This window comes from Salvelinus sp. IW2-2015, linkage group LG32 (genome assembly GCF_002910315.2).
Source record: "Salvelinus sp. IW2-2015 linkage group LG32, ASM291031v2, whole genome shotgun sequence".
In the NCBI taxonomy this organism is placed as follows: domain Eukaryota; kingdom Metazoa; phylum Chordata; class Actinopteri; order Salmoniformes; family Salmonidae; genus Salvelinus; species Salvelinus sp. IW2-2015.
In genome coordinates, this window is record NC_036871.1 from 34116347 (window position 1) to 34138141 (window position 21795).

Sequence of the window (21795 nt, forward strand, 5' to 3'; positions counted from 1 at the left end):
ATTTATACTGTGTGTGTTCTGTTTGTGTGTTGTAGTGAGTTTGGGAGGGAAGTTGTAGTTATTTATACTTGTGTGTATCTGTGTGTGTTGTAGGTGAGTTTGGGGAGGTGTGTAGTTATTTAATACTGTGTGGTGTATCTGTGTGTGTTTGGTAGGTGAGGTTTGGGGAGGTGTGTAGTTATTTATACTGTGTGTTCTGTGTGTGTTGTGGTGAGTTTGGGGAGGTGTGTAGTTATTTATACTGTGTGTTCTGTGTGTTGTAGGTGAGTTTGGGGAGGTGTGTAGTTATTTATATCTGTGTGTTCTGTTGTGTGGGTTGTAGGTGAGTTTGGGAGGTGTGTAGTTATTTATACTGGTGTGTTCTGTGTGTGTTGTAGGTGAGTTTGGGAGGTGTGGTAGTTATTTATTACTGTGTATCTGTGTGTGTTGTAGGTGAGTTTGGGGAGGTGTGTAGTTATTTACTGTGTGTTTCTGGTGTGTTTGTAAGGTGAGTTTTGGGGATGGTTTGTAGTGGGTTGTCCTGCGGCTCCAGGGGAAGAGAGAGATCTACGTGGCCATAAAGAGTCTGAAGGCAGGATACGCTGACAAACAGAGGCGGGACTTCCTCTCTGAGGCCAGCATCATGGGACAGTTCGACCACCCAAACATCATCAGACTGGAGGGTGTGGTCACACGATGTGAGTCATTGACAGCTACTTTGACTAATCTAAGCAGAGATTGTCCATCGCCACACAGTATTTCGCCTATTCCTTTAGATATGGCTATTGTTTGTTTTGGATCATGTATTGTGTGTGCATGTATGTGTGTAACGTACCTATGTCTATGTGTGAGAGAGACAGCTGTGCTCTTAATGAGAATCAGACCTGACCCTCAACCAGGTAGAGGCTCCAGTTACCATGGCAGCCAATGCTGTTGATGTGTCTGTTTATGTGTGCGTATACGTGTAGGTACAAGGGGCACATGTTTACTTGTGCTTGGTATTACATTAGAGAAAGCGTGTTTGGATGTGATAGGTGATTTAGAAAAGACAGAACACACAGAGACACAGACACAGGGTTGAACAACCCTCATAAAAGATCACCATCACCAACACTGTCACTCCATTCTCTCTCCCTCTCTCTCTCTCTCCTACTCTGCTCTCTCTCTCCCTGCCCTCCTCCCTTTCCCTCTCTCTCCTCCTCCCTCCCTCTCTCCTCTCTATCCCTCCCTCCCTCCCTCCCTCCCTCCCTCCCTCCCTCTCTCTCTCCCCTCTCTTCCTATCTCCTCCTCTCCCTCTCTCCCTCTCTCCCTCCCTCCCTCTCTCCATCCCTCCCTCCCTCTTCTCCCTCTCTCCATCTCTCCCTCTCCTCTCCCTATCTCTCTCCCTCCCTCCCATCCCTCTCTCCATCCCTCTCTCTCTCCTCTCCTCTCTCTCTCTCTCTATTTCTCGCTCAAAACATCCTTTGTATCATTTTCCAAATTACTTAGGTCAACACAGTATATTATTATCAACATGCAGCACTACTTGGCTTAATGTGTATTTGGTGTCTATCACTGACATTCTAAGCCTGTAGGACGGTAACTTATCAAGTTTATATTGTCATGTCCTAAATATAAATGCCTATAAATAACATGCCCACCCCTTCCTCCATTCCCCATGTCTCCCATCATTTGATCTACTATCTAGTCTCCCAACATGTCTCCAACCATTCAGTCCTCAACCCATGTTCAAACTCCGAGTCTCCCCCCCGCGTCTCTCCACCATCTCTCCAACCAGTTCTCCCCGTGTCTCCAACCCCAGTCTCCCAATTGTGCTCCAACCCAGTCCTCCCCGAGTGCTCTTCCCCCGTGTCTGCCAAGTCTCCCCATTGTCTCCAACCCAGTCTCCCTCGTGTCTCCAACCAGTCGTCCCACAAGTCTCACCATGTCTCCAATCCAGTCTCCAACTCGCAAGTTCTCCCCCAGGCTCTCCCACGTCTCCCCCGTGTCCCCCCCAGTCTCCCTCGTCTCCCCCATGTCTCACCCTAGTCTCCCCGTCTTCTCCCCCATGCTCCCCCCCAATCTCCCCCGGTCTCCCTCATGTCTCCCCCGTACCCTTGTCTCCACCCAGTCCACCCTGTCTCCCCATGCCACCCCCAGTCTCCCCCGTCTCCCCATTGCTCCCCCAGTCTCCTCCCCCGCTCCCACTGTCTCCCCCGTAACCCTTGGTCTCCACCCCAGTCCACCCTGTTCTCCCCCATGCCCCCCCCAGTCTCCCCCGTACTACCCTGTCTCCCCCAGGTCTCCCCCGTCCCCCCTGTCTCCCCACCCAGTCTCCCCTGTCCCCCATGTCTTCCCCATGTCTTCACCCCAGTCCTCCCCGTCTTTCCAATGCCCTCCCGCGCAGTCTCCCCCTGTCTCTCACCATGTCTCCACCCCCCCATGTCCCCCATCTCCCCCATGGCCGTCCTCCCATGCCCCCCCCCTAGCAGGTCTCCCCAATTCTAACATTTGTAAAGCATTAATAAAAAACAAAACACTAATATATCTTGATTAGATACGTTTTTTTTCCCGTTTTTTTTTTTCATCTTTATTTAACCAGGTAGGCAAGTTGAGAACAAGTTCTCATTTACAGTTGCGGCCTGGCCAAGATAAAGCAAAGCAGTTCGACACATACAACAACACAGAGTTACATATGGAATAAACAAACATACAGTCAATAATACAGTAGGAAAATCTATATACAGCATGTGCAAATGAGGTAGGATAAGAGAGGTAAGGCAATAAATAGGCCATGGTGGCAAAGTAAATACAATATAGCAATTAAACACTGGAATGGTAGGATGTGCAGAGGATGAATGTGCAAGTTGAGATACTGGGGTGCAAAGGAGCAAGATAAATAAATAAATAAATACAGTATGGGGATGAGGTAGATTGGATGGGCTATTTACAGATGAGCTATGTACAGGTGCAGTGATCTGTGAGCTGCTCTGACAGCTGGTGCTTAAAGCTAGTGAGGGAGGTAAGAGTCTCCAGCTTCAGAGATTTTTGCAGTTTGTTCCAGTCATTGGCAGCAGAGAACTGGAAGGAGAGGCGGCCAAAGGAAGAATTGGCTTTGGGGGTGACCAGTGAGATATACCTGCTGGAGCGCGTGCTACGGGTGGGTGCTGCTATGGTGACCAGTGAGCTGAGATAAGGTGGGCTTTACCTAGCAGAGACTTGTAGATGACCTGGAGTATTCAAATTATTCAAACTCTTTCAAATTGGTTGTTGATTTTTCAGGTCTTGCCATGTTTTTTTACCCATCTACTGGACCAATAGGTAACCTTCTTTGCAAGGCATTGGAAAAACTCCCTGTTCTTTGTGGTTAAATCTATGTTTGAAATTCACATCTGTGGGACCTTACAGATAATTGTATGTGTGGTGTACAGAGATGAGGTAGTCTTTAAACAATAATGTTAAACAGTCCATGCAACTTATTATGGGACTTGTTAAGTACATTTTTACTCCTGAACTTATTTAGGATTGGCATAACAAAGGGGTTGAAAACTTATTGACTGAAGACATTTCAGCTTTTAATTTTTTATTAATTTGTACAAATGTTGAAAAGCATAATTCCACTTTCACATGGTGGGGTATTGTGTGAAGGCCAGTCGGAGAAAAAAACGGAATTTAATCCTTTTAATGTTCATGCTGGAACACAACAAAATGTGGAAAAAGTCAAGGGGTGTGAATACTTTCTGAAGGCGCTGTAGGTCGCACAACAAAAGAACGAATGCATATGCATAACCCATCATGATATTAATAATCCACAGAGTTAATTGGATGTGTTTTTTATCTTCATGACTATTCAGTAACGTGCATATGAAAGCTGAAAATCACTGCATTTCCTAATCATTTTTATTTTATATCTCTCTCTCTCTCTCTCTAATTAGAGATGATAATTTTGACCTTTGCTTGGCTGGGTTGGAGTGGTTTGTAGAACTACTAGCAGAGTAAATCAGATTTGCTTTTCATTCCACAGGCACAGGTTGGTAATTGCTGCTATTTTCTCTCAGAAGTAGCATTTTAATGCACTGTGAAACATAAACCAATCACACACACACACACACAACACCACACACACACAACACACACCACACACACACCACACACACACACACACACACACACACACCACACACACACCACACACACAACACACACACAACACAGACAAACACACACACACACAGACACAGACACAACAGACACAGATACACACAGACACACACACACAACTCAATACATACATACACACACATACACACACACATAACCACACACACACAGACACACACACACACACACACAACAGACAAAACACACAGACACACACGACACACACACACACACACACACACACACCAACACACACACACCACACACCACAACACACACACAACAACACACACACACACACACACACACACACACACACACACACACACACACACAGACACAGACACACACACACAGACACACACACACCAATCCAGACACACACACACAGACACAGACACACACAACTGGGTTGGAGACACACGACAAACACACACACACACACACACACACACACACACACATAACTTTCTCACTCATCATTATTTACGATTCATTCAGGATTATCCGTAGACATGGTGGCATCCACATGAATGTAGAATTTTTCTTAAACATTATATTCTTATTTACAATAAAAGTGACTCCAAAATGACACAATACGTTATTTACCATTCATTTCTATTGGGCACAAAATAATCTGAAACACAACAAAAACAAACAGCAAATGCATCCAACAAATGTATAGTCACAAGCTTGATGTAGTCATTAATATGGAACCAAATTTAACCGTTTTGACTACTTTGATACGCACATAAGTGAATTTGGCTTAATACTTTTGGTCCCCTAAAATGGGGGGACTATATWCAAAAAGTTTAGTAATTTCTCAACGGTTCACCTGATATGGATGAAAATACCCTCAAATTAAAGCTATAGTCATTGACATTGTATCATTTCAAATCCAAAGTGATGGAGCACAGAGCCAAAACAACAGTAATGTGTCACTGTCCAAATACTTCTGGAGCTCACTGTATGTGAGTTTGAGTATGTGTGTATGTGTCCCTGTGTATAGATGTGTATGTGTGACTCTCCCTGTATGCAGTGATGCCAATTTAGCAATTTTGTTGCTAGATTTAGCAACTTTAAAAAACGCATTTTTCCCTCTAAATGACACAAAAATTATTTTCTCAGTCACAACACACGTGCCTGGCTGCAAAAGTGCATTGTGAGTGACATCAGCAGCAGGCGCTCAGTTTGTGCCCAGGCAGCAGCAGGCCAGCAGCAATGTCAGCAAATTGCTAATTGTTGGCTGACTGCAGCAGCAGTAGTATGCGTTTGACGAGACAAACAAAATGCATATAGTTGGTCACGAATGTTTGATCTTGAACAGAACTTACAATATCAATCAACATGTCTCAATCAAAGCTGTACAGCCAGAAGTACAGAAAAGAGTGGGAGTCTGTACCTGAATTTAAAGGGTGGCTGAAGTCAGTAATTGGGGATGATTGTCGGGCATACTGTGCATACTGCAAATCAGATATGCTTGCAAAAAATGTATGAAATCAAAATTCATTGTGTTACAGCAAAGCATATAAATAAATCAAAACCGTACAACCCCACAACGCAGTCTACATTACCACAGTTGGTTAAGAAAGTGGATAACTGCAAAAGCACAGAAGCCACTATGGCACTGGCCATTGCGGAGCATTGTTCMCTGCTAGCATGCCACCATTTAGGTATGGCTTGTATAGCTGCCTTTTCAGATTCTGTGGCAGCAACAAACTTCCAAATGCACCMCACCAAATGCACAGAAATGATTAGGGGAYTACTGGCTCCTTATTTTCTCAAAAGMGTAACATCAGATGTGGGGGATGAAAAGTTCAGTCTCCTTTTGGATGAGTCCTCTGATGTCAGTGTATCGAKKWKKCTGGGTGTGGTGATTCGGTATTTCAGTGCTAAAAAAAGAACCGTTGTGTCCACCTTTCTCGGGCTGGTTGAATTGGAGGGGGGCGATGCCAGATCAATAGCAAAGGCGGTAGTTGAGTTTCTTGAGAAGRGTAACCTTAAAAAAGAGAATCTTCAGGGTATTGGCACTGATAATGCGTCCGTGATGACTGGGGTGCACAACGGGTGCACAAGATTTCAAAGGAAGAATGTGCGMTGCKCAATTTGYMYRTCATCCSCTGWGTGTGCCATTCTTTACAATTGGCTGTCWGTGCAGCATCCAAAGAAACCATRCCTAGGAGTGTTGAGTACTTAATCAGGGAAACCTACAACTGGTTTTAGATTTCCCCAAAACGGCGTGAGGCGTACAAAACAGTGTATGCCACCATTAATTGTGGTCAGAAACCCCTGCAGATCACCAAAGTGTNGTATGCCACCATTAATTGTGGTCAGAAACCCCTGCAGATCACCAAAGTGTATGCCACACATTGGCTATCGATTGAGTCTGCAATAACTTGTATATTGAGCCAGTGGGAAGAACTGAAACTCCGCTTTGAGTTGACAAAGGCCAGTGAGCATTGCTACATGGCGGATGTACTCCARGTCATGTACATGGACAAGACCAACTATGTCTACCTGACAAGTCATTTGATGGAGAGKAAARKGATCCTGTCAAGCTTTTGGACAATCTGGTACACCTCTTAACATCAATTTGCAGCAGAGTAGTCAACCCTATGGAAATCATTGATGTCCTGAAGGATTCCATTGATGGACATCTCAGTCCATCACCACACCTTGGGTACATTTTCGAGAGCACGTTGTACCAACTCAGTCTTGCGCCAGAGGARGAAAAGGTCATRCGGAGACAGTGCATCAACTACATTGTTGCTTTAAGCAAGGAGCTGCAAGCAAGGCTCCCAGACAACCTTGAAGCCTTRGACACATGGCCTTGTTCAGTGTTAAGGAAACGCTAAAGCACAATAAAGGCACCACTGAAATGATTAAAGTGAGCTGAGCTACTGGGATACCAGCCCCAAACAATTGAGAAAATTGTTTCCCAATGGAGAAACATCTGTTTAGGTGGGACTCAACTGAAAATACAGTCAAGTTTTGGAGTGAAGTGAATAAATACACGGACTCTTCCGGCTCAAATCCATTTGAAGAACTGTGTGAAGCTGCACTCGCTTTMCCACACTCAAATGCGGAGGTTGAACGGCTGTTCAGCCAAATGAGTGTGGTCAAGTCAAAGTTAAGAAATAGAATGTCACTGCACACTCTCAACTCCATACTCCTGGTGCGGTATGGACTGAAGCTGGCTCGTGATACCTGTTACCAGCATAAACTACCAAGTGAAGTTCTGCAGCAGTTTGGCACTCCATCCTCTACTGCTGGTTCCAGCTCTGTGACAATGCAGTTAGACAGTGAAGATGAAGAGGATTTCCTTGCCAATCTATGATTAATCTTATTTACAGTACGTATGCAAGGAGTGGACTTTCTGGAACTGGCGGAGACACAGCTGATGGTGGCAGTATGCACTGCAGTGTCAACGAGAACAGTGGCAATATCTGGAGGAAACCATTGAGCAGCTAGCCAGTCAAGCAGCACCACAACCTGGAGAGAGCTGGAGAGATGCCTAGCGCACACATCATTATTTGAGTTAAGTTGCTTGTTCAATAAGATATATACCTTGTCATTAGCTTGTACCTATGATTGTTGATCAGTTAGGTAGCATGTTAATTAACTACCAATATACTGCTTAAAACTATAATTGTTCAGAATGTGTAGGTTTACTAGTTAAAAAGAAAATACATGAAATGTAATTGTTCAATAATTCAATGTGTTGTGTTTAAAAATAAATATATCTGATCATATAAAATGTGTTGTGTTTATATTACTTTTACAAACAAAAATATGTGATAATAAAAAACAAATCTAAACTAACAAATGTCAAATCATATTTTTCGCCGAGATGGCCAGTCAATTTGAGTAACGTTATTGTGTATTCTGCGTAATGACGCAGTTTTAAGATATTACGTAACGACGTCATCACGCAATGACTTAGCAACTCATTTAGCAACTTTTAGCAACAGCTCAACCTGCCTCTAGCAACACTGCCTGTATGTATACGTGTGTGTGTGTTTTCTCATTATACCCCCTTAAAACCTCAAGAGCCTTCCATCCCATTTCCTGGTATTTTAATGAGATCCTTCCATCCCACTTTCCTGGTATTCTAATGAGAGCCTTCTATCCTGCTGTCCTGGTATTCTAATGAGAGCCTTCCATCCTGCTGTCCTGGTATTCTAATGAGAGCCTTCCATCCTGCTGTCCTGGTATTCTAATGAGAGCCTTCCATCCTGCTGTCCTGGTATTCTAATAAGAGCCTTCTATCCTGCTGGCCTGGTATTCTAATGAGAGCCTTCTGTCCTGCTGTCCTGGTATTCTAATAAGAGCCTTCTATCTTGATGTCCCGGTATTCTAATGAGAGCCTTCTGTCCTGTTCTCCTGGTATTCTAATGAGAGCCTTCTATCCTGCTGTCCTGGTATTCTAATGAGAGCCTTCTGTCCTGTTCTCCTGGTATTCTAATGAGACCCTTCTATCCTGCTGTCCTGGTATTCTAATGAGAGCCTTCTATCCTGTTCTCCTGGTATTCTAATGAGAGCCTTCTATCCTGCTGTCCTGGTATTCTAATTAAGAAGCCTTCTATCTGTTTCTGTATTTCTAATGAGAGCCTTCATCCTGCCTGTCTGGTATTCTAATAAGAGCCTTTATCCTGCTGCCTGGTAATTTCTAATGAGAGACTTCTATTCCTGCCTGTCCTGGTATTCTAAATGAGCGCCTCCTATCTTGCTGTCCTTCTATTCTAATAAGAGGAGGCTTTAATCCGTTGTTCCCTGGTATTCTAATGAGAGCTTCTATCCTTGTCCTGGTATTCTAATAAGAGCCTTCTCTCTGTTCTCACTGGTATTCTAATGAGAGCCTTCTATCCTGTTTGTCCTGGTATTCTAATAAAGCCTTCTATCCTGTTCTCCTGGTTTTAATGAGAGCCTTCTATCCTGCTTGCCTGGTATTTCTAATAAGAGCCTTCTATCCTGTTCTCGCTGGTATTCTAATGAGAGCCTTCTTCTGTTCTTATCCTTCGTCCTGTCCCTGGTATTCTAATGAGAGCTCCTATCTTGCTGTCCTTTATTCTAATAAGAAGCGCTTCTATCCTGTTTCGGTATTCTAATGAGAGCCTTCTAATCCTTTTGTCGGTATCTAAAGAGCTTCTATCCTGATGTCCTGGTATTCTAATAAGAAGCTTTCCAGTTCTCTCCTGGTATTACTAAGAGAGCTCTTGTCTGCTGTCCTGGTATCTAATGAGAGCCTTCTATCCTGATGTCCTGGTATTCTAATGCGAACCTTCTAATCCTGTTCTCATGGTATTCTAAATGAGAGCTTCTATCTGCTCTCCTGGTATTTCTAATAAGAGCGTTCTATTCCCTGTCCTGGTATTCTAATAAGAGCCTTCTATCATGTGTATCTAATGAGAAGCCTTCTATCCTGTGTCTGGTATTCTAATAAGAGCCTTGTCTAATGTCCTGGTATTCTAATGAGAGCTCTATCCTGTCTTCCTGGTATTCTAATAAGAGCCTTCTATCGTTCTTTCTGGTATTCTAATGAGAGCCTTCTATCCTTGTCCTGGTATTCTAATGAGGCTTCTATCTGCTGTCCTGGTATTCTAATAGAGCGCCTTCTATCCTGTGTCTGGTATTCTAATGAGAGCTTCTATCTGCTGTCCTGGTATTTCTAATGAGAGCCTTCTATCTGCTGTCCTGGTATTCTAATAGAGCCTTCTATCGTCTACTGGTATTCTAATGAGAGCCTTCTATCCTGATGTCCTGGTATTCTAATGAGAGCCTCTACTTGCTGTCCTGGTATTCTAATAAGAGCCTTCTATCCTGTTCTCCTGGTATTCTAAGAGAGCCTTCTATCCTGTGTCCTGGTATTCTAATGAGAGCCTCTCTCTTGCTCGTCCTGGTATTCTAATAAGAGCCTTCTATCCTGTTCTCCTCTGGTATTCTAATGAGAGCCTCCTATCTTGCTGTCCTGGTATTCTAATAAGAGCCTTCTATCCTGTCTCCTGGTATTCTAAAAGAGCCTTCTATCCTGCTGTCCTGGTATTCTAATGAAGCCTTCTACCTGCTTGTCTGGTATTCTAATAAGAGCCTTCTTCCTGATGTCTGGTATTCCTAATGAGAGCCTTCTATCCTGCTGTTCTGGTATTCTAATGAGAGCCTTCTATCTTGCTGTCTGTGGTATTCTTGAAAGCCTTCTATCCTGCTGTCCTGGTATTCTAATGAGAGCCTTCTATCCTGATGTCCTGGTATTCTAATTTGAGAGCCTTCTATCTTGCTGTGCCTGGATTCTGTGAAAGCCTTCTATCCTGCTGTCCTGGTATTGCTAATGAGAGCTTCTATCCTGCTGTCCTGGTTTCTGTGAAAGCCTTCTATCCTGTTCCTGGTATTTCTAATGAGAGCCTTCTATCCTGCTGTCCTGGTATTCTAAAGCCTTCTATCCTGTGTCCTGGTATTCTATAAGAGCCTTCTATCCTGCTGTCCTGGTATTCTGTGAGAGCCTTCTATCCTGCTGTCCCTGGTATTCTTATAAGAGCTTCTATCCTGCTGTCTGGTATTCTTGAAAGCCTTCTATCCTGTTCCTGGTATTCTAATAAGAGAGCCTTTAGTCCTGTGTCCTGGTATTCTAATGAGCTTCTATCCTGTGTCCTGGTATTCTAATGAGAGCCTTCTATCTGCTGTCCTGGTATTCTAATAAGAGCCTTCTATCCGATTCCTGGTATTCTAATGAGAGCCTTCTATCCTGCTGTCTGGTATTCTGGTGAAAGCTTCTATCCTGATGTCTGGTATTCCAATGAGGCTTCTATTCTTGCCTGTATTCTAATAGAGCTTCTAATCTGATGTCCTGGTATTCTAATGAGAGCCTTCTATCCTGCTGTCCTGGTATTCTGTGAAGCCTTCTATCCTGGCTGTCCTGGTATCTAATAAGAGCCTTATATCCTGACTGTCCTGGTATTCTAATGAGAGCTTCTATCCTGCTGTCTGGTATTCTGTGAAAGCCTTCTATCCTGCTGTCCTGGTATTCTTATAAGAGCCTTATATCCTGATGTCCTGTATTTAATGAGAGCTTCTATCCTGCTGTCCTGGTATTCTAATGGAGAGCCTTCTATCCTGCTGTCCTGGTATTCTGTGAAAGCCTTCTATCCTGCTGTCCTGGTATTCTAATGAGAGCCTTCTATCCTGTGTCTGGTATTCTTGAAGCTTTCTACTGCTGTCCTGGTATTCTAATGAGAGCCTTCTATCCTGCTGTCCTGGTATTCTGTGAAAGCTTCTATCCTGCTGTCCTGGTATTCTAATGAGAGCCTTCTTCCTGCTGGTCCTGGTATTCTAATGAGTTATTATCCTGATGTCCTGTGTATTGCTAAGAGAGCCTTCCTAGTCCTGCTGTCTCTGGTATTCTGTGTAAAGCCTTCTATCCTGCTGTCCTGGTATTCTAATGAGAACCTTCTATCCTGCTGTCCTGGTATTCTAATAAGAGCCTTATATCCTGATGTCCTGGTATTCTCAATGAGAGCCTTCTCTCCTGTTCCCTGTATTCCCCTGTAGAAGCCTTCTATCCTGCTGTCCTGGTATCTAATGAGAACCTTTCTATCCTGCTGTCCTGGTATTCTAATAAGAGCCTTATATCCTGATGTCCTGGTATTCTAATGAGAGCTTCTATCTGCTGTCCTGGTTTCTATGTGAAAGCCTTCTATCCTGCTGTCCCTGGTAATTCTAATGAGAGCCTTCTACTCCTGCTGTCCTGGTATTCTGTGAAAGCCTTCTATCCTGCTGTCCTGGTTTTCTAATCGAGAACCTTCTATCTGCTGTCCTGGTATTCTAATAAGAGCCTTATATCCTGATGTTCTGGTATTCTAATGAGAGCCTTCTATCCTAGCTGTTCTGGTATTCAATAAGAGCCTTTTATCTCTGCTGTCCTGGGTATTCTGTGAACGCCTTCTATCCTGCTGTCCTGGTATTTCTAATGAAGCACTTCTATCCTGCCTGTCCTGGTATTCTAATAAGAGCCCTTCATATTCTGATGTCCTGGTATTTGTGTGAAAGCCTCTATGCTGACCTGTCCTGGTATGTCTGTGAAAAGCCTTCTTATCTCTGCTGTCCTGAGTATTCTAATGAGACCCTTCTATCCTGATGTCCTGGTATTCTAATCAGAGGCCTGTATATCCGTTCTGCCTGGTATTCTAATGAGAGGCTTCTATCTGCTTGTCCTGGTATTCGTGAAGCCTTCTATCCTGGCTGTCGCTGGTAATTCTATGAGCAGCTTCTTTCTGCTGTCCTGGTTATTTTGTGAAAGCATCTATCCTGATGTCCTGGTATCTATAAGAGCTTATATCCTGTTCTCCTGGTATTCTAATGAGAGCCTTCTATCCTCTGTCTGGTATTCTTGAAAAAGCCTCTATCCTGGTGTCGCTGGTATTCTAATGAGAGCCTTCTATCCTGATGTCGCTGGGTATCTAATGAGAGCCTTCTGTCTGTTCTCCTGGTATTGCTAATGATGAGCCTCTATCCTGCTGGTCCTGGTATCTAATTAAGATCCTTCATCCTGTTCTCCTGGTATTCTACTGAGAGCCTTTCTACCCTGATGTCCTGGTATTCTAATGAGAGCCTTCTATCCTGCTGTCCTGGTATTCTAATGAGAGCCTCCTATCTTGCTGTCCTGGTATTCTAATAAGAGCTTCTATCCTGTTTTTCTCCCTGGTATTCTAATGAGAGCCTTCTATCTGTGTCCTGGTATTCTAATTAAGAGCCTTATATCCTGATGTCCTGGTATTCAATCAGCTTATATCCTGTCTCCCTGGTATTCTAATAAGAGCCTTTCTATCTCGTCTCCTGTGTATTCTAACTGAGAGCCTTCCTATCCTTGTCCTTGGTATTCTAATGAGAGCCTTCCTATCCTTTCTTCCTGGTATTCTAATGAGAAGCCTTCTATCCTGCTGTCTGTATTCTAATGAGACCTTCATCCTGTTCCTGGTATTCAATAAGAGCCTTCTCTATGTCCTGGTATTCTAATGAGACCTTCCTATCCTGATGTCCTGGTATTCTAATAAGAGCTTCTATCCTGTTCTCTGGTATTCTAATAGAGCCTTCTATCCTCGTCTCTGGTTTTCTAATGAGAGCTTCTATTGCTGTCCTGGTATTCTAATGAGAGCCTTCTATCTTCTGTCTGGTTTAATAGAGCCTTCTCTCTTGCTGCCTTGGTATTCTAATGAGACGCCTTCTGATCCTGTTCTCCTGGTATTCTAATGAGAGCCTTCTATCCTTGTCCTGGTATTCTAATGAGAGCCTTCTATCCTGCTTCCTGGTATTCTTAATGAGAGCCTTACTATCCTTGCTGTCCTGGTATTCTAATAAGAGCCTTCTATCTTTCCTCTGGTATTCTTAATGAGCCTTCTCCTGCTTCCTGGTATTGTAATGAGAGCCCTCCTATCTTTGCTGTCCTGGTATTCTAATATAGCCTTCTATCCTGTTTCTCCTGGTATTCTAATGAGAGCCTTCTATCCTGCTGTCTGGTTTCTAATGGAGAGCCTGCCTACTTGCTGTCCTTATATTCTAATAAGAGCCTTCTATCCTGTTTTCCTGGTATTCTAATGAGCAGACTTCTATCCTTTTGTCCTGGTATTCTAATGAAGCCTTCTATCCTGCTGTTCTGGTATTCTAAATGAGAGCTTCTATCTTGCTGTCCTGGTATTCTAATGAGAGCCTTCTATCCTGATGTCCTGGTATTCTAATGAGAACTTCTATCCTGCTTCTCCTGGTATTTTTAATGAGAGCATTCTATCCTGATGTCCTGGTATTCTAATGAAGAGCCTTCTATCCTGCTGTCCTGGTATTCTAATGAGAACCTTCTATCCTGCTGTCCTGGATTCTAATAAGAGCCTTCTATCCGCTGTTCTGGTATTCTAATGAGAGCCTTCTATCTTGCTGTCCTGGTATTCTAATGAGAGCCTTCTATCTTGCTGTCCTGGTTTAATGAGAGCCTTCTATCCTGCTGTTCTGGTATTTAATGAGAGCCTTCTATCTTGCTGTCCTGGTATTCTAATGAGAGCCTTCTGTCCTGCTGCCTGGTATTCTAATGAGAGCCTTCTATCTTGCTGTCCTGGTATTCTAATAAGAGCCTTCTATCCTGTTTCTCTGGTATTCTAATGAGAGCCTTCTAAACCTGCTGTCCTGGTATTTGTAATGAGAGCCTTTATCTTGCTGTCCTGGTATTCTAATAAGAGCCTTCTATCCTGTTCTCGCGGTATTCTAATGAGAGCCTTCTATCTGCTGTCCTGGTATTCTAATGAGAGCCTCCTATCTTGCTGTCCTTATATTCTAATAAGAGCCTTCTATCCTGTTTTCCTGGTATTCTAATGAGAGCCTTCTATCTTGCTGTCTGGTATTCTAATGAGAGCCTTCTATCCTGAGTCCTGGTATTCTATATGAGAACCTTCTATCCTGCTTTCCTGGTTTTTTAATGAGAGAGATTCTATCCTGATGTCCTGGTATTCTAATGAAGAGCTTCTATCCGCTGTTCTGGTATTCTAATGAGAGCCTTCTATCTTGCTGTCCTGGTATTCTAATGAGAGCCTTCTATCTTGCTTGTCCTGGTATTCAATGAGAGCCTTTATCCTGCTGTTCTGGATTCTAATGAGAGCCTTCTATCTTGCTGTCCTGGTATTCTAATGAGAGCCTTCTGTCCTGCTGTCCTGGTATTCTAATGAGACCTTCTATCCTGCGTCCTGGGTATTCTAATGGAGAGGCCTTCTCTCCTGTTCTCTGGTATTCTAAAGAGAGCCTCTGTCACCTGCTGTCCTGGTATTCTAATGAGAGCCTTGCTCTCTTGCTTGTTCCTGGTATTCTAATGAGAGGCCTCTCTCCTGTTCTCCTGGTATTCTAAAGAGAGCCTTCTGTCCTGCTGTCCTGGTATTCTAATAACAGCCTGCCTGTCTTTCTGTGATTGCTGCCATTGTTATGCAAATGGGTTTGCTGCACACAAAGAGAACGAGAGAGGAAATTGACCTTTTCTCCGTGAATCAGAAAAGTGCTGCATGCGCTCTCCCTATCTCTCTCCATCTGTCCTTTTATCTCTTTATCCTTTCTTTATAAGCCTCACACAATCGCTGCGGCAATCGGCTCATCTGGAAAACCTACAATTAGGTACACCTCGTCATCTCATCTGCCGGCTATCTATCTAATATGTTCTCTCTCAGCACCTGGTTAAGGCCTGCTCTATTCTCTCCCCTAATCTGTTATCCTGTATTTTGGTAAAGTAGTTATGCATTTGGAGGCTCTCCTTTGTTTGGAGAATAATGTTAGTTTAAACACTCTTTTTGTGGTGAATTTATGGGAGATTTGATTTGTTTCTGTCTCTCTCTTTATGCTCCTCCAGCCGTACGAAGAGAGATCCATATGCTCTCACACATAGTATTCATATTTTAGTTAAAACCCCTCTATCTTWATCTATATGCAGGTAACAATCTCCAGTTAACATGCCATGTTGTTTCTCAAGCTAGAACACTTACACACAGTGGATAGATCAGTACTGTGGTGTACGAGGTTGACTGAGGCGATAGGAGGCCAGTTCTCTCATTAAAAGCATGTGTTAATGAAGTGCTGTTAAAAACACAAACTCCTGGATCCATTTTACACTCTGCTGCTCTCACACCAGGCAGAAGATCGATCTGCAATTCTGCTCACCGCAAATGAACTGGGTCTGGACACTGACCATCACACACACAGATACAAACGTCAGCCTACACATATTTCAACAATCTTCAGCACATGCAAATAGAGAACACCTCTCTTTCCCAGTCACACCACACAAATACACACAACATTCTGTTCATTTAGCAGACACACTTATCCAGATCAAGTAGGGTTAAGCACCTTGCTCAAGTGCACAGCAGCATATTTMTCATCTAGTCATCTCGGGGACTTGAACCAGTGACCTTTTGGTTACCGGCCAAACACTCTTAACTGCTAGGCTACTTGTCGCCCACACACACACATACTGTTTCTTTACCAGTGCTGCAGTCTCCTTGAGTGTCTGCCCTCTCATCACTGCTGAGTGCCATTATATAGTCCTGATCGTCAGAGCTCTTTGTTTTCGTCAGGTGCTTGTTTACTGGCTCTGTTACAAAAGCTACATCTGTATTACCGCTCTGATTTAGAAACTGGACATACACATTGACCCCAGAAGCATACAGACAACCTTGGCTCTTTAGAAGATATGAATGTTGAAAGCCTTGAAAACAGTTAATTTATGCGATAAAAGGGTATAACTCTATATTTTATATTAAGATAAAACACAACTTATCTTCGACCGAGTGGTATTCCTTCATTCTGTGGCTTTGAAGTGTCTCTATCTTTACGCATCTTAATGAATGTCTCTTTATTTTGGCTGAAGGGAATGTGTTTCTGTAGGGTCTTAAGAACAGGGCTTCATTTAACACAGCAGAGAGGCGATACTCCAGAGAGTTGATACTCCAGAGAGTTGATACTCCAATGGAGAGAGGTAAAATGTGGCAACCTGACCGTATGTGTTTGGAGGAGGGCTTTACGTGCGTGTCTGGCATGTGATTCAGTCTCAAGACGTGGTCAATGGGGTCTATTGTATGGGATCAGAGTGACAGAGGGAGGGAGAGATAAACAGACAGACAGAGGGGAGTGTGTGTGTTGTTTGATGTTAACCCCCTGGGAGTTGGTGTTAACCCCCTGGGAGTTGGTGTTAACCCCCTGGGAGTTGGTGTTAACCCCCTGGGAGTTGGTGTTAAACCCTGGGAGTTGGTGTTAAACCCCCTGGGATCTCTCCACTGGCCGATCCGATGAAAAACACGTTTAGAAAGCAGAGGGCACTTATAGACCAATAGGATAATGGAGATGAGAGACGCGCATAGAAGGACTTATTTAGGAATACGCGAAGTAGAGGCATAAGACATGGGATACTACGATTTCAGGAATAAATTTTTTCACGGGGTTCACCAAAGCGGAGAACAGGGCAGGGGACAGGCTATGCCTGAGGTACGTAGGCAAAATGAAACTCTACATAGGGACATTCAGAGATTATATGTATAGGTGTCTAGTTACGCGAGGAGTAAGAAAGTAAAGTAAAGAACTTACGTTTGCACACACACCTTTATTCAAGAACATTCTTTCTTGTATTTTCCTCAAACCTTGAGCCTCCAGTTGTATCACAGTAGTCTGTTGTCTGTCTGTCTGCCTGCCTGCCTGCCTGCCTGCTGTCTGTCTGTCTGTCTGTCTGTTCTGGTCTGGTTTTTCTTTTTTGTCTGTCTGTCTGTCTGTCTGTCTGTCTGTCTGTCTGTCTGTCTGTCTGTCTGTCTGCTCGTGTCTGTCTGTCTGTCTGATGTTGTACTGCATGTCTGTCTGCATGTCTGTCTGCATGTCTGTCTGCATGTCTGTCTTGCATGTCTGTGTCTGTCTGTCTGCTGTCAGTTAATTTGTCATTCGTCTGTCAATCTCACACACACACACATGTGTCTGTCTATCTGTTAGGTCAGGGGGACGGGCTGTTAGCTGTCAGACCTCTATTTTGGCACGGATCAATCCCACAGAGCCTTTCATCTGTCCCTTACGATAGAGCAGTCACATGACACACACACTCAGATGCCCGCCCTGCAGTCGATACACACACACCCTCTGGCCAAGTCTCTGGTGGCAGTGTCCTGTCTGACAGCCACATTAGTCTAAGGGATCAAAGTGAAAGGGAATTGGATTTTCCTCTGCTGGGGGTGAGGATAGGCATTTTATCAGTGTGTGTGTGTGTGTGTGTTTTTTGTGTGGCATTTATCTCAGTGAGATAGTGATTTCATTTAGGGTGATGTATCACGCCTTTACCTAGTATAGAGCTGTAGGGCTCCCAGTGATGTTACTGACCTCCCCTGACAAACCATCTAGCCTTTCCACCACCTCCCCACATCTTCTCTTTCTTCCCCATCTCTCACCTTCCTTGTTCAAACCATTCCTCTCCATCCTTTCCTCCTCTCTCTCTCTCTTTCTCTCTCGAATCCCATCTCCCTCCATCTCCTCTCCTCCTTTCCTCCTCTCCTTCCATCTCCTCCCTCCTCCTTTCCTCCGCTCCTTCCATCTCCTCCCTCCTCCTTTCCTCCCTCTCCTTCCATCTTCCTCCTCCTCCTTTCCTCCTCTCTTCCCATCCTCCTCCTCCCCTTTCTCCTCTCCTTCCATCTCCTCCTTCCTCCTTTCTCCTTTCTTCCATCTTCTCCCTCCTCCTTTCTCCTCTCCTTCCATCTCCTCCTCCTCCTTTCCTCCCTCTCCTTCCATCTCCTCCATCCATTCTCCTCCTCTCCTTTCTCCCCCTCTTCCTCTTCCTCTCTCTCCTCCATCTCCCATTTCTCCTCTCTCCTCCTTTCCTCCCTCTCCTTCCATCTCCCTCCCTCTCCACTCCTTATCTCTGCCGGTTCTTCCCGGCATCTCTGATTGGAGAATGTGGCCTATTCATCATATTGACACAGTAGTATAGTAGTATTGGCTGTGTTTACAAACTGTACACACACACACACAAGGGACACTTAACATCTCTTCCAGCGTGTGTGTGTGTGTGTGTGTGTGATTGGAACACATTCCCTTCTCTGGCTATAGGAGGTGTCGTCTGTGGGGGGCCATGTAATGAAACAGGGACTACTGTGCGGCACTTTGTTAATCATTTGTAAGCCACCAGGTGCCGTGCGGGGAATCAGACCTGAATCAATCACACTGTCTACCCCTCTCCTCAACACACACGGTGTTCAATACCCCCCACCCCATCCGTTTACCCCAAAAGGCTGATCAGTATTCATGAGATCTCACACATACACACACACACAACACACACACACACACACACACACACACACACCAACCACACACACACACACACACACACACCCACACACACACACACACACACACACACCACAAACACACAACACACAACCACTTGTGGATTGGCCCATGTAATTATCTTCTGGTGTTTATGGAAGGCCCTGATTAGAAGCTGTCACTGTAATGATGACGACATGCCATGCTGATTCCCAGAGAGAGAGAGAAAGAGAGAGAGAGGGAGAGATGTGGAAAGAGAGAGGGAGAGAGGAGGGAGAGAGAGAGAGGGAGGGATATAGGTGGAGAGAGGGAGAAAGACTAAATGAGATTGGTCTCGCTGTGACTATTTACTTCTCCTGTCTTTCCTCTTTCCATCTATGTGGAGTGTTTGTTCTGTTCTGTGTTGTTCTGTATTGTTCTGTGTCCTCAGATAAGCCAGTATATATGTATTGTGTTCTGTATTGTTCTGTGTCCTCAGATAGCCAGTATATTATGTATTGTGTTTGTATTGTTCTCTGGTCTCAGTAAGCCATATATATGTTTGTGTTCTGTATTGTTGTGTCTCAGATAAGCCAGTATATATGTATGGTTTGTATTGTTCTGTGTCCTCAGATAAGCCAGTAATATGTATTGTGTTCTGTATTGTTCTGTGTCCTCAGATAAGCCAGTATATATGTTTTGTGTTCTGTATTGTTCTGTGTCAGATAAGCCATATATATGTATTGTGTTCTGTGTTGTTCTGTGTCCTAGATAAGCCAGTATATATGTATTGTGTTCTGTATTGTTCTGTGTCCTAGATAAGCCAGTATATATGTATGTGTTCTGTATTGTTCTGTGTCCTCAGATAAGCAGTATGTATGTATTGTGTTTGTATTGTTTCTGTGTCCTCAGATAAGCCAGTATATATGGTATTGTGTTCTGTATTGTTCTGTGTCCTCAAGATAAGCCAGTATATATGTTTTGTGTTCTGTATTGTTCTGTGTCCTCAGATAGCCAGTATATATGTATTGTGTTCTGTGTTGTTCTGTGTCCTCAGATAAGCCAGTATATATGTGATTGTTGTTCGGTATTTGTTCTGTGTCCTCAGATAAGCCAGTATGTATGTATTGTGTTTCTGTGTTGTTCTGTGTCCTCAGATAAGCCAGTATATTATGTATTGTGTTCTGTATTGTTCTGTGTCCTCAGATAAGCCAGTATGTATGTATTGTGTTCTGTGTTGTTCTGTGTCTCAGATAAGCCAGTATATATGTATTGTGTTCTGTATTTGTTCTGTGTCCTCAGATAAGCCAGTATATATGTATTGTGTTCTGTATTGTTCTGTGTCTCAGATAAGCCAGTTATATGTTTTGTGTTCTGTATTGTTCTGTGTCCTCAGATAAGCCAGTATATATGTATTGTGTTTTGTGCATTAATTGTGAATGTGTTGTTTTTTTCTTTTCTTCTCAGGTAAGCCCGTGATGATCATCACAGAATTTATGGAGAATGGATCCTGGATACCTTCTCAAGGTTAGTTGGGGTGTTAGACTGGGTTTCTGAATAAGACTTTGTGACGTCTGCTGATCTAAAAGTGCTATATAAATACATTGTTTGATTTTATTGAGTTTGTCCTGCACACGCACAAACACACACACGCACGCGCACGCACACACACACACACAACACCACACACACACACACACACACACACACACACACAAACACACAACACACACACACACACACACACACACACACTACACACTTAGTCATTCTGCCTGTATATTAAGACAGTGTGAAGCTTGTGCTGCTCCATAGTGTTTGAAGATCTCTCCTGATTCAAACAGGGATGGAAAGTAAAAGAAAGTGATTGTAGAGAAACTACTAGTTCCTCGTTCAGTTCAGAGTCTTTTCAGTTCTGACAGAACACCACTCAACCCCACTGGCCTCACTCCTACTGAATGATTTCACAATAACCTCTGTGGAGGACAGATTGACTCACAAACCCACACACACTGCATCAATAATGTTTAGAGTTGCCCTTAGTATATATAGCTGAAACAGCTGATGACCCTGAGTGTTATGTCCACCTCCCCACTCCTGTATCCATCCACTAGACCGTAATCCTGTTACAGCTAGCTTACCTTATCTCACAGCAATATCAACCCACGTCACCTCCTGTTCTACCACATACACACACAATATACACACGCAAAGGCATGCATACACACAAGCACGCACACAGACACACACACACCAGTTCTCTCTCATTCTCAGAGCAATATCCARCTACACTACCGGTCAAAAGTTTTAGAACACCTACTCATTCAAGGGWTTTTCTTTATTTTTACTACTTTCAACATTGTAGAATAATAGTGAAGACATCAKAACTATGAAATAACACATATGGAATCATGTAGTAACCAGAAATGTGGAAAACAAATCAAAATATATTTTATATTTAAGATTCTTCAAATAGCCACTCTTTGACTTGATGACAGCTTTGCACACCCGTGGCATTCTCTCAACCAYCTTCATTTTTTMMGGTTACTACATGATTCCATATGTGTTATTTTATAGTTTTGATGCCTTCATTATTATTCTACAATTTAGAAAATAGTAAAAATATAATAAAAAAACCTTTGATGAGTAGGTGTTGTAAAACTATGGGCTAGTAGTGTATCTCCTCTCCCGGTGTTTCAGAAGCTGTGGAGGAAGTTAATTATGTCTTGTTTTGTGAAATGCTGATTGATAGCTCTGTCTCTCTAACCCACAGACTTCCTCCTTTAACAATCTCTCCTTATAGCACTTCCAGTAAGGGATTTGAGAGAGAAGGGGGGAGTGGGGATTGGAGAGTGGAAGGGAGGGAGGGAGGGAGACAAAGGA